This window comes from Mirounga leonina, unplaced genomic scaffold, assembly GCF_011800145.1.
Source record: "Mirounga leonina isolate KUSES-001 unplaced genomic scaffold, KU_Mleo_1.0 Mir_107, whole genome shotgun sequence".
In the NCBI taxonomy this organism is placed as follows: domain Eukaryota; kingdom Metazoa; phylum Chordata; class Mammalia; order Carnivora; family Phocidae; genus Mirounga; species Mirounga leonina.
The window spans coordinates 1442728-1455548 of NW_023270233.1; positions in this window are offsets into that span (position 1 = coordinate 1442728).

Consider the following 12821-nt stretch of genomic DNA (forward strand, 5'->3'; position numbering starts at 1 on the left):
GTCCAATATGAAGTTGGAAAGATAAGTAACTGCCATTTCTTTAAGCTCTGAACCCAAAACAGACCTTAGAAGACAGAGAAACTCTGAATGTCTTACCATGCTTGAGGACTTCATAGAACTTCAAAGTGTACCAGAGCAAAGATAGAGCACTTAGAACACTATAAATAACATCTTCCTTTAAACACATTATATGTATTTCTTTCCTCTTTTTTTATTTTTATTTTTTTCATTTTTTTAAATTTAAATTCAACTAGCCAACATATAGTACATCGTTAGTTTTTGATGTAGTGTTCAATGATTCATTAGTTGCATATAACACCCAGTGCTCACCACATCATGTGCCCTCCTTCATGCCCATCGCCCAGTTACCCCATTTCCCCATTATATGTATTTATTATTTGAAAATAAATAGCCTGAGATTTAAAGCATCTGTCAAACAGTCTATGATATGTGCCATTTTAACACATTCTGACATCATTTCATGTCAAAAAGTCTTTTTCTAGATTTTGTTGACTGGATTATATGATTCCTGTCAAACTGACTGAGTCTATCACTGACCCAGATAAATGTACATTACAAGTAAACGCAGTATGTTTGATATGTGAATGAAATGTCAAAGGTAATCCTCTAGCTAATCCATAGCTTCTCCCAAACTATATGACCATACTTAAGCACCTTTTTATCTGATGAATCCCTATTAATGAGCAATATTTCTTTTCGTGCTAAAGTTACATTATATTAATTCTTTTTTTCTAAAACAGCAATGTGTGTTTCCAAAAAATAAAGCACAGCATTAGGAATTTCACACATTTTATAACTGATAAAATAACACATTTGCTTTCAAATGACACATTCATTTTTCCCCATTACATTCTTTACTCTTCATTAGCATTACATGAGATAATTTTCCAAAATAATGTCTATGAGCAGTACTAACAAGCATAAGATCTTTTAAAAATAAACCACACTTAAGGAATAGAGAACTTCATATTCCAACTACTTGATTTTATTGAAGTGATAAGTATATTTGAAAGAATAAAAAGTTGCTCTGATGTGATGAACAATAGTAAGGTTATTCTACCATTATTTAACATTTAGTAGTAAAAAATACTGAGAAAGTTACTTATAGAATATAAAATCCATGTTTCAAGTCAACAACAAATAAACATGACCTGATTTTTAGAAGACAAAAAGATATTAAAGAAAAACTGTTGAAAGAAATTTTATACACTCTTACACACACACATAGGTAGACACACCCCACCCCTATCTTACCCCTTATATTATATGTATTAGAGGGATTTTAGCTTTCCTAAAAAATAAGGGTTTGGATTCTCATTTCCAACATTTAACTGGAATATAGTGAATCCTCTCTAATACAACTCTCTTAAAATTGTTGGAATATATGTATTTAAAATTGAGTTGATGTAAAATTATTGCAGTTTTTCAGAAGCATGACTTTTTAAAAATATTTTATTTATTTATTTGAGAGAGAGTGAAAGCAAGAGAGAGAGCAGGAGCGGAGGGGAGGAGCAGAAGGAGAGGGAGAAGCAGACTCCTCGCTGAGCAGGGAGCCCCCCACATGAGGCTTGATCCCAGGACCCTGGGATCATGATCTGGGCCGAAAGCAGACGCTTAATCCACTGAGCCACCCAGGTGCCCCTGGAAGCATGATTTTTGTTTAAATTATGAATCCATAGAGATAAATGGCTCCAAAAACAGCCTTTGTGTTGATTTTATCTACTGAGTTTTACCAAGAGACTCGGATTTACCAAGTAAATGGTCATATGACAAAGCGAGGGCTATGAGCAGAAAAAAGTTTAAATTGGGACATCCAAGTGGAGCTAAGACTTCAAAAGCACAAAATCCTCAGGGAGTAGAGCTAAACAACAGGGGAAAATGCATGTCCAATTTTGATTCTGGTAAGAGCAGAAAAAAAAAAAAATGAAAATCTTTAACCACAAATGTGCATTTAGATTTGGGGTTAAAATCCACTTACCTTTATGATCTGAAACCCCAAAGTAAAAAATCTGAAGAAATTTCTGATTGGTAGTATCTTCAAGTCCATGACAGAAACAAAGGCAAATACTTTGTAGAAGAAAATACTTTTATTCAAGCTAAATGCCGTCTTGAAATCAGCAGGGCTTTACAATAAGTCTTGAAAAATGTTTATTGTGAGTTCTTTGAATTTGTTTTTCCAATGCTTTGCCTTTCCATATAAATTTAAATGATATTTAAAATAAAACACACAGGGGCGCCTGGGTGGCTCAGTCGTCAAGCGTCTGCCTTCGGCTCAGGTGATGATCCCAGGGTCCTGGGATCGAGCCCCGCATCGGGCTCCCTGCTCAGCGGGAAGCCTGCTTCTCCCTCTCCCGCTCCCCCTGCTTGTGTTCCTGCTCTCGCTGTGTCTCTCTCTGTCAAATAAATAAATAAAAAATAAATAAATAAATAAATAAAAATAAAAATAAAATAAAATAAAACACACAGCCTGCTTGGATTTTGACTAGGATTACATCAAATGTAACAATATTAAATCTCTCTCTCTTTTTTTTAACATTTTATTTACTTTAGAGAGAGAATGGGGGCAGAGGGAGGGGCAGAGGGAGAGGGAAAGAATCTCAAGCAGACTCCACGTTGAGGGAGAAGCCCTATGTGGGGCTCCATCTCACAGCCCTGAGATCATGATCTGAGCCAAAACCAAGAGTCGGACACTCAAGGCACTGAGTCACCAAGGCACCCCTAACAATATTGAATCTTAAAATCAAGAAGGATGTATAGACATGAAGGCTTTTGATTTTTTTTTAAGATTTTATTTATTTATTTCAGAGAGAGAGAGAATGAGAGAGAGCACATGAGAGGGGGGAGGGGCAGAAGGAGAAGCAGACTCCCTGCTGAGCAGGGAGCCCGATGCGGGACTCGATCCCGGGACTCCAGGATCATGACCTGAGCCGAAGGCAGTCGCTTAACCGACTGAGCCACCCAGGCACCCCGAAGGCTTTTGATTTTTTGATGCAAAATGATTTATCATGTGTTTATATTGGATGAAACTATAAGAGTCACAGTCCTCCTTTTGCCCATATGCCATTTCCAGGTGAAATGCTTCAGGCTTCTGGCTGACTCTGATCCCTGAGAAGCACCTTCCAGGACTCGGCTCTAAAGACTGCTTGTGACTCAGCACCTTGTAGGTTTGGACATTACAGAAACTTGCACAGACTTGCTGAAGGGGATGGCACCCTCGATGCTGGTTTCCACCTGGGGTGACAGCTCGGCATCCTAGATCCAGAAGGGATTTTGGAATGAGGAAACTGGAGTTGCCAGCAGCAGCCTGACTTCCACCAGGCATGTGCAGGCAGCGTGGGAGAAGGACACCTGAGTGGCAAGCCAGTGGTGCCCTGCCTGCTCAGGATGAGTCCTCTGAGCCTAGCCATCTGGATCTAAGACCTGGACCTTCACAGCGCTCTGAGGATCCTGCGCGTGTGCTGGGGTTGCATCGACATCCGGTCCACAACCAACCCAGATGTAAACCGCAAAGGGTTGCCTGACTTGCCCACTGGCTCAGTGATGATGGCTGAAGCTTTGTGGGTCTCCTCTGGAAGTAGGAAGTGCAGGAAGGTACTCTGCCTCAGCAGGGTCTGTAGAATTTTGACCACTTCTACAGATTCGGATGTCATGAGTAGGGGCATAAGGTCAAGAAGTTTGTCCACAAAGCTGTCCTATGGGTGGGGCAAGCCAGCACTAAAACAGCTCCGAAAAAAGCCCACTTTCTGTAAAAACTTTTCACACATCCCAGTAAAAGAAGGGGTCAACTCCTCGAGTAGTCTGTGCTGTTAGTATGAGTTGCAAGGCTTTGACCTACAGACTCATGTGATGTATAATCACCACTTGTTTATTGTCCGCACCACTGTCCATGAATTCCGTTTTGTTGGTCTCTTCCATGATCTGTTTGCTGCTGCTGAGGCCAAATCACTCTGCTTCAAATACAAAAGGGTGGCCACATTCCACAGCTTTTCGTGCCAACACGGACAAATCTGGAGAGAGCTGAACACAGAGGTTGCAAAGATTAGTATATCATTTGAAACTTACATGTTTGTTTTGCGTTTTTGTGGAATTTCTTATGTAATGGACAGAAATACCCACCTCCCCCCAAAAAAGTCCACATCCTAATTCTACTTTATACTAACATACATGGAAAAATTGACTTTACCCATATGATTAAGTTAAGGATTGAGATGGGGAGGTTATTTTGGGTTATCCAGGTGAGCCCAATGTCATCATAAGGACCCTTATAAGAGAAAGAGAAGGGCAAGAGTCAGAATTAGAGGAGGTGATATGAGAACAGAAGCCCTGAGAGACAAGGCAGTATGAAAATGGAAGCGATGCCAAAGGGATGCAGGCACCCAGTAAAAGATGCGAGTGGCAGGGAGTAGATTGTTTCTTAGAGCCCCCAGCAGGAATGCAATCAGGCTGACACTGATTTTAAAATTTCTGACCTCTACAAATGTAAGAAAATCACTTTATATTGTCCTACGTCCGTTTATGGTAATTTATTATAATAGGAAACTAGTACCTTATTAGACTTTTAATGCCCATGTTGTCCACATGATGTACCCTCTTTTATTTCTTATATTAGTAATTGTGTCTTCCTCCCTCCACCCCTCCCCCAACCTTTGGCTTGCTCGGTTGATTAGAGTTCATTTATGTAGATTTTTTTTTAAAGAATCATCTTTTAATTGCACTGATTTTCTCTATTCTTTCTCTGTTTTAATTTAATTGATTTCATTTCAACTATTTAATTTATTCTTTTCACTTATTTTGAACTTAATCTTCTATTCTTTGTCTAGGTTCTTAAAATTTTCTTACATTATTGATTTGAAACATTTATTCTCTTCTAGTACATGCAATTGAGGGTCAAAAATTCCCTCTAAGTAATGATTTAGCTGAATTATAAACTTTTTGATATTGTGCATTTTCATTTTCATTCACTTCAAAATATTTTTTAGTTTGTTTCAAGAATTCCTCTTTGACCCATGAGTTATTTAAAAATGTTTTGCTTAGGAGCGCCTGGGTGGCTCAGCTGGTCAAGCCTCTGATTTTTTATTTTGGCTCAGGTCATGATCCCAGGGTCATGAGATCAAGCCCTGCATTGGGGTTCTGCATTCAGAGCGGAATCTGCTTGAGATTCTCTTTCTCCCTCTCCTTCTGTCCCTGCCCCTGCACTCTCTCTCTCTCCCTCCCTAAAATAAATAAATATTTTTTCTTTTAAAAAAAGACAGAAAGAAATGCTTTGATTAAATTTAAAATAATTGGGAATTTTTCAGTCATCTTTCCATCACTGATTTTTAGCTTAAACTTATCATCACATAGAACATACACTGCATGATTTCTATTCCTTTAATTGTCTTAAAGTTTATGTCCCAGAAGAGGATTTATCTTGGTTAATGTTAAATGCACTTGAGAGGAATGTATTTTTGCCTGTTATTGTGATGTGTTCTATAAACATCAGTGAACAGCAAACAGAATCAACTCAAAGAAAATCTCTCCTAAACATATAATAAAAGTGACAAAAACATAAAATAAAAAAAAAAAATATATAGCAGCTAAAGAAAAGTATCACAACACATGACACATGGGAACAATGACTCAAGTGACTGTGGTTTCTCATCAGAAACACTGAATGACAGAAAACTATGGAATAATATTTTAAAAGAAAAAATGAAAACAAAGAATTCTATATCTAATAAAAATACCCTTCATATGTGAATGACTTGTTCACGTGGAGGAAAACTAAGAAATAAACTGCAAGCAGGCGGCTATATACAAAAATGCTGATAGCACTCCTCAGGCTGAAAGGTAAGAATGTGAGTGGTCAACCTGGACCTTCAACATTAATGGTAAATAGCTGGATAAAAATAAAATACTAAACATTTTTCCCTTAAGTTCTTACAATTAATATATATCTTTAAAATATGTAATATTGACTGCTAAGTTTTTAAATATGTGTATATTGAATATGCATGATTACTATAACATAATGGTAGGTGGGCGTAAAACACACACACACACACACACACACAAAAAAAACACTATTTGTCTCCAAGCTTTCTACATTTTATGTGAAGTGATAGAATATTAACTCTAAATAGTTTGTGAAATCTTAGGTATGAATGTTTCAATTTCTAGAGCTACATCTAAAAAAATATAAAGAAAGCCAAAAGGAAAATAGGTAAATTAGAAAGAGATAATTAGAAAAATTTAAATAAGCTAAAAGGAGCCAGGAAAATTGTAACAGTGAAACAACAATGACAACAATAACAAAACAAATGGGGCAAACAGAACACAAAGGAGAAAATGGTAAACTCAAATCCAACCACATCAGTTGTTGTACCTCAAATGTTAACGATCTGCATACTCCAATTAAAAGGAAGAGACTGGCAGAGTGAATTAAACAATAACCTAAACAGAATCTTACTATATGCTACCTACAAGAGATAAATTTTAAATACAATGACACAGATTGGTTGAACGTGACCGATGGAAAATGATAAAGCATGTAAATGATACAAGAGGGCTAGGATAGCTATTTAATCAGTGGTTAAAAAGACTCTGAGACCAAGAGAATTACCAGAGATTAATAAAGATATTTTGTAATTAAAAAATGAGACAGTTCATCAGGAAGAAATAGCAATTATAAATATGTGTGTCCCAAATAATAGAATCTCAAGTTGTAAGAAGAAAAAAAAAAGTAGGAAAAGTAAGTAAAAAAAAAGAAAATAATGGGGGCACTTGGGTGGCTCAGTCATTAAGCATCTGCCTTCGGCTCGGGTCATGATCTTGGGATTGAGCCCCACATCAGGCTCCCTGCTCAGCAGGGAAACCTGCTTCTCCCTCTCCCACTTCCCCTGCTTGTGTTCCCTTTCTCGCTCTGTCTCTCTGTCAAATAAATCAATAAATAAATTCTTAAAAAAAGAAAAGAAAAGAATGAAGACTAGTAATCAATGAAATAGAAAACAGACTAATAGAGAAAACTTACAAAACAGAAACTAGTTCTTTTAAAAGATTGAGTACATTGCCAAACCCCTATCTAAATCAATAAAGAAAAATAGGGAAGCTACACAAAAAACCCAATATCATGAATAAAACAAGAAATTTTCACTACAGATAATTAAAATGATAGCAAGAACATAATATAAACAATATTATGTCAAAAATTTGATAACTTCAACAAAATGTATACATTTCACAACTTACCAAAATTGACATGAGAAACAGATTCTGGAGAGCATACTAGTTACAAAAATAAATTGAATTTATGACAAACCTTTTTACAAATGGGAAAGTCCTCTTTGCCCAGATAGGTTTACTAGTAAATTCTATCAAATATTGAAGAAAAAATTAATACTAATCTAATGGAAACTATTTCCAAAATTGTGAAAGAAAATTCATGACACATTTTTTAGTCATCTAGTTTATTTGCATAATGCTTTTGAGGGCAATATAACTCTAATATGAAAACCTTACAAACATAATACAAAAATGAAAAGCACAGATTAATAGCACTCATGAACATAGATGGATACCTAACAAAATACTAGCAAATCTCATTTCAACATAGAAAGAATAATATATAATAAGCAAGCGGTTTTATTCAAAGAATGTGAAGTTTACGTAACATTTGAAAATCAAATAATGGAATTCATAATATTGACAACATAAAGGAGAAATACTATATAACCATTGTTATAGATTCAGAAAAAAATATTTAATAAATTCAACATGTATCCATGGAAAAACAACCAACAAAAAACCTCTTACCCACTAGGAGTAGTAGGGAACTTTCTAAAACTGATAAAAAACATATGCAGAAAAACATTTAGTCAACATCATTCTTACTGGGAAAATCTAAATTATTTTCCCATGCTTTTTTAAAAAAAGCAGGAACACCCATTTTCACCACTTCTATTCACATTTTCCTAGATTTCATAGTTATTTGTAATTAGTTAACAAAGAGAAACTAAAACATCAAGAACAGAAAAGAAAAAAAATAGTCTCGATTTGCAGATAATATAGTTGTTTACCTAGAGAATCTCAGGAAACCTATGAAACAAGAACTGATAAACAAATTTAGCAGGATCAGAGGGTATATGGTTACTATACAAAAATCAGCTAGAGCCTTGCATTAGCAGCAAATAATTGAAAAAAAAATGAAGAAAACAATTTGACTTATAGTAGTGCCTAGAAACAGAAAGTGCTTAGAAATAAATCTAAGACATCAATGACCTCTACACAAATGTTGTTGGATAAATTTTTTTAAAGACCTAAATAAGTTTGTGAGATATACCATGTTTATGGATTGGAAGACTCAATTTTCCTTATGATGGCAATTCCCTCTTAATTGGTCAGTAGTTTCAAATGTCAATCAAAATTACAGCAGGCTTTTTTTGGTAGAAATTTTCAAGCTTTTTCTGAAATGTATATAGAAATAAAAAAACTAGGGAATAAATAAGCAGTTTTTAAAATAAAAAAAAAGTGGAAGGATTCACCATATCAGATTTAAAGACTTTAAAGATGTAGGAGTTAAAACAGTTTAATTTCACTTTAATAAAGTGAAAAGACAGATATATAAATCAATGTAATAAAATTCAATATCCACAAATATATGCAAGGCAATGCAATGGGAAAAGAAAGTCTTCTAACAAATGGTGCAGGGTTAACTGGGTATACTTATGAAAATAATTGAGCATTTACCCTAATTTCACACCATACTCATACTCATCCAATTTATATTTAAAAAAATAATTTTAACTGGAACACAATTCATAACTTGAACTGAAACTAAAAGTAAAACCTAAAAAAATTAAACCATTTCCTTGTATGTTGATTAATTCTGGTACAGAGATGGTAATTGTTTTCATATATCAATTATATATTCTACAACCTTGCTAACTCTTACTCGTACAAATACTATGTTTATTTTCCTATATTTTTAGCTACAAATGTGTATATATATATATATATATATATATATATATATATATAAGCTATAAATGATGATAATTATGTCTTTTCCCTTACAAACTCACACTGTACCTCTCTTTCCAAGCTATTATCTTACTGTTGACAAAATATTCCAATATGTTGTTATACAGGAAAAGAACTTTGATTATAAGCACTTTTGCCTTATTAAATATCTCAAGTTTTAGCATTAATTATAATCTTCATTACAGATTTTGGTGAAAAAAGTCATCTTATGAAAGTTCATTTTTATTCCTTTATGTTCTGTTTATAACAAATATTGAACATTAATGAATGCTTTTTTGCCTCTATTGAGATGATAATCGGTCTTTAGACTTTTAGTGTAATGCTTTATGCTAAATGATTGTCTACACTGAATCACATTTGCTTTCTTTGGATAAATTTCATTCTTATCTAAGACTTTTCTGAAAATTGTTTGCATCAATGTTTCTGTACAATATAAGCTTATTTTCTTTTCCAGTACTATGCTTATCCATGTTTGATGTTGAAATTATATATATTACAGATTTTCTGATTTGAATTGATACCTCCTCCCCACACTTTCCACACTCTTTTTTTTTTTTTTTTAATGGAGCTACTAAAGTATCTAAAGCAAGGGAGTGGCATTATCAGATTTTCATTTTATTAAAGATTAGTAAGATATCAGAGTGAAGAATTAATTCAAAGGCAATAATTATATTAGAATCAGGAAAAGCAGTTAGGAGGGTGAGGGTTTGTTTTGTTGTTGCTGTTTTATTACCAAACTGGTAGGTTCTTCTTTTGAGGTTTGTGAAGACTTAGCAGAAGATAGAAGGGAGAAGGGAGAGGGAACCTGATGAGAGACAAAGAGGAAGTGGAAGGGAAGAGGGTGCACAATGAATGAAAGAAAAACAAAAGTAAGAAAACCTGTTGCAATTATACCTTTTAACCATTGTGCTCAGATATCCCTGGTGTCTCCCAGAGGACCAGCCAGGAGTTCCCAGCCCTTTTCACGTGGTCTTTGTCCTGGATATCCAACCTCAGGATGGATATGTCTCTCACTCTCCCAAGAGTGAGTCCTGAACTTACCTTGTAGCTGCTTTTGAGTTTTTGCCACTCACCTGGAACGCTGATCTGTTCTGTTCATTGCAGTCCCCCTCATCTGTAGCCACTGTCATGGGGAGATGGTGGTCACAGAAGGGGCAAGCTCGGGTATGAAGTAGGATGGCCCTGGGAGTCCTCCCTAGCCAGTGATCCCAAGAGTCTCTCCTCTGGTCCCAAGAATGTGACAGGAGTTGGATGGTTCTTGCAGGCCCCTGGACCCCCCCCCCCCAAGCTAGGAAGGCCAAGGCCGCCTGAGCAGAGTCACCAGAATTTGTTCCTGGAGTGGTAGGTTGAGGTTCTTTCCCTACTTACACTATTCACCAAACAGCCAAAAATCAAGACAGTATTTGATGGCAAGCAGGTAATTTATTCAATGGCCAGAGAATGAAAAAGGGAAGCTTAGGCTCTAAAGGCACCTTTTCCCTGGTTAGGTCTCATGGTATGGGTTTTTGGGGGTTGGAGTAATTAAAGGGCTGGTAAGCAAGCCGACCCTGGGGTTTTTCAGGGCAAGGGAAGGGGGTTCCTTGGAATCAGTGCCATCTCTTTTCTTCCTTTAAATGGGCTCAGTAGGATCTATGAATAGGCTGATAGATGTGTTTTTGTTATTATAATTAGATGACTGTGATCTCAAGGTCATCTGGAGGATTAGCAGGGTGTCTGACCTGGACCAAACCTGTGAAAACTGGGCCATGGGGTTTTGTTTGGAGTTTATGCCTTGTGGCATCTGGCCTTAGTTTCTGGTGGCAAGCAGCACCTGGAAGCAGGGCTAGAAAACTGGGTTATTGTGGCTTGTTAGTCAGTTCTGGTGACAGTTGTTTTATGTTTGTTTGGGATTTTGTTTTGGTAATTTGAGTTTAAATGATGAGGCAGCAGAAACAGATAAGGATTTAAAAGTTATCAGTAAGAAAAAGTGAGATCTATATAATGTAGTGGCCATTAGATATGTGGGACAATGAAGTTTCCATGTTTCTGGTTTGGGAACCACTATGATGAAGCCATTGTGTAGGGAGTAAAGGACAAATATAATGGGCACAAAGATTGTCATGATAACATTGATGTGCCCATGGTAATTAGTAACCATTTAGAATTTATGGGTATAGGGCCCTGAGGAGAATTTAATTTTTGAGATTGCTATCTAAGAGGGGCTAGAGGTCATGATTATAGCCATAGAATGATTAGCAATTTGGTAGAAGGCAAGAGTTCCACGAATTGAGAGTGCATTACAGGAGGATATGCAAACTAAAATTCAGCCTTGGTTTTTGGTTTGTTTTGCCATAGCTTGTTGCATTGCTTCATACTAAGCTGTATTTCAGAGTCAATGTAGTAGCCCCAAATCTGATGCCTCAAAATTATAGAATTTAAGGAATCATCCAAATTCCTTACATCTGGGTGATAACAGCTGTTAGCCAGACTGCAGTCTGCCCTCCATACTCACACCCTTGGATTTCAGGCTACAAAAGGGGTACCTTAATAGACTAATTAGCATAAGTGCTAAAGGCTTTGCTTTTATAGCCCTGATGTGTAATTTTGAACAGAAATAGTTTTGGAGGATATGAAGGACTCCAGTATAGAAGATAAATATAAATGCATGATCTTGGTTATGATTCTGCCCTCCTAGGATTGTGGTGTTAGCAGGAAAATAGAGTTGAGCCTGAGCACAGCTCTAGTAAAAGCCTTTGTTAAATGGCTTAACACCTTGCTCTATAAAGAGAGCATAGTCCCTATCTTTACAGAAATATATCCAAGCAAACCTTATTCTTGTGCAAGTGAACATTAATGCTTTATTCTTCAGATTTCACCTACAGAAAGAGTATCATGTAAGTCCCTTTCATTCCCCAAAGTGGCTTCTATGGAAACAAGTCTTGATGCGTGAAAGGAAGGAAAGCTAGCTGTACTGTGCTTAAACAAATAGGAGAAATTTCCACGAGATTTCTAATTCTTCGTGGAGCCAATAAAGAAGCAACTGGGAAGGTCGCCAAACAGCAAATCTAAGGAAGAGATTGCTAATTCAGTTTTGCCAGTTACACTTTCTCAAGGCCCATAATTACAAGTGAGCTTCAGCTTTCCTGCTATAGCAGGAGGGAAGAATGAAAGGGGAGGAAATCGGAGGGGGAGAAGAACCATGAGAGACTATGGACTCTGAGAAGCAAACTGAGGGTTATAGAGGGGAGGGGGGTGGGGGATGATGGGTATTAAAGAGGACACGTACTGCATGGAGCACTGGGTGTTATGCGCAAACAATGAATCATGGAACACTACATCAAAAACTAATGATGTAATGTATGGTGATTAACATAACATAATAAAATAAAAAAAAAGAAAAATAGGCAGAAAACAGTTAAAAAAAAAAAAGCGAGCTTCAGGGTACTAGCAGAGAAGTCAGATTTGCTGTGAGCCTGAGAGGCTTGTCAATTGGCTTCTTTTGCAAACTGCTTTCATTCTTGTAGGTCAAGAGGGGAAGAATTAACGCCTTTGTGTGATGGAATAAATGCTTCCTTAGTGTCTTGGAAGAAGAGATTTGCCTCCCTAAACTTCTAAGATTACATAGAAAGTGAGAATTGGCTTTGGAAGAGTTAGGTTTGCTGTGAAAAGTTATAAGTATACTAGATTACAGCACTGTGATTAGTTTTGTAGTCACATGACCCCAGTTTTGTCTTCCACATGCCCTTTACAGTAGCTGTGCGATTTGGAGCTTAACAGACACCATTTATCGGGTTTATCTCTAA